The following is a 1,981-nucleotide window of genomic DNA, read 5'->3' as shown; positions in this document are numbered from 1 at the left end:
TACCATTTTCTTTATGTACCTGATTTTCTTATCACTTTTTAGTCTATGTTCTGCGTGTCAGTATGACGAAAATGCTATATTTTTGGCATAGTTAAATAATGGGTTAAATAATAAAATAGTTTGCTAAATCGATTTGTTCCGTATCCAGATGCCAATTTTAAGTATTTTTTCTCTTTACTTGCTGTTTTACAGAAATTAACTCTTTTTACTTGTGCAATTTTTTCTGTACTCTCACTTTTATTTATATATTTTATTTTTTTACTTACATCAACTTTCACTGCTATGATACCTGGTCTAATGCCCTGCAATGCCTGTGCATTGCAGGGCATTAGACCAAATTTACGCTGTCAGGAGACGCATTATGTCCTGTTTATAGCAGGACTTTACAGGCCACCGTAGTTGGGTGACCTCGTGGCCATTACTCACCCTGAGGTCATCATGGCTACCATGAGCATCATGCTATTGAAATTGAAGAGTTCGGTTGGGGACAAAGAAGCTTTCTCCCTCAAATAAACAGATGGATGCCACTATTGCTATTGACAGCAGTATGTGAAGGGTTGAATGGGGCTTACCGTAACAGCAGGGTGTCAGCTGTGATACAGAGCGGACACCCACTAATAATTTTTCTGGCTGTGCTTGCGTGCAGGCAAAATCATTTTGCCATACATGTGCGATGGTTTCCAGGATACACTTCCTACTGTGTCGTATACATGCCGTGATGTTGGGAATAGATTAAAGCTGTGCTGTGGTTGGTTTCAATGGGCAACAAAGTCAGTTTTTCTTTTATGCTGTTTTGATAAAGCTGACCCAATATATTTAAAATAATTCCTAAAGTTTCCTATGTTTTAGGCCTCATTCACTCGAATCAAATTCAGACGTCTCCAGGATTATGCAGGGACTACTCGGGCTGCGGAAAATAATGGACGTGTGAATAGCCCCATATACCATAACAGGTACGAGAGCTCTCCGTGAAAATCACGGATAGCACTTGTAAGTGAAAGATGGAAGTCTGAATGAGGCCTCAGCGTATGTAGAAAATGTAGTAACCCCTTAAAGAAGTATTTCCAAAATCACAATGTGATCTTATAATAACGTACACCATTAGTGCCACTATAACCCCTTACGTCTTACATTTTTTCACCTATTACATCCATGGAGATGACCCTCTAGGCTCTATTTACTCTTCAGTTGCCATTGGAACTGTCCTGTAGTACCAGGGGCTTGGGTCGATCCTGTACCGTGCCGTCTCTCTCTCAGCCAACATCCTGCCAGCATACATATGACATGTCTAGTGCAGAACTTCTACTGTGGGGGATGATGTCACGGAAAAGAATGGACCCTACTTTATTACAGTGCAGAGCTTATACCAGGAAGCAGAAGTGTGCCTGGTCGCTGGTAACTAGGAGGAGCGATGTATTGCAGGATAGGCTCTATATAGAGGACAGAAAGGGGAGATATACTGCAGGATAAGTGGTTATAGAGGGAAGAGAAAGCATATACTGCAGGATAGACTGAATATACAGGGGACAGAAAGATATAATGCAAGATGACCTGTATAGAGAAAGGACAGAAAAGAGATATACTGCAGGTTATTAGTTATATAGTGAACAGAGAGGAAATATACAATGCAGGATGGGGCTTTGTGTATAGGGGCTAAGATCAGTTGAGTTGTTTGTTGCCTTCAGCTTAGAACTCAGTGAAGTGAAACTGCAAATGCTGCTCTATTAATTTATATGATAGTTCTCTATCTTCTGACATACACATCAATAGAGCGGAATTTGCAGTTTTACATAAATGATCTGTCTGCAGCAGGCAGATTTTATAAAAATTGCACAAAGCAGCACAGTAAGTAGTACATCACTGGAATCAGGGTCTCTGCTCCTATATCCTGCTGCTCTCAGATGGGGTAGTAAAAATCCTGTGACAGATTCCCTTCAATTTAGCAATAAAACTAAAGGAGACCAAGTAAAGATAAAAAATG

The sequence above is a fragment of the Phyllobates terribilis genome, unplaced genomic scaffold (assembly GCF_046119375.1).
Source record: "Phyllobates terribilis strain yellow unplaced genomic scaffold, ASM4611937v1 Scaffold_4__5_contigs__length_816908805, whole genome shotgun sequence".
Taxonomy (NCBI): domain Eukaryota; kingdom Metazoa; phylum Chordata; class Amphibia; order Anura; family Dendrobatidae; genus Phyllobates; species Phyllobates terribilis.
The sequence above is the reverse complement of the archived record's forward strand: the minus strand, read 5'-3'. Positions refer to the sequence as shown.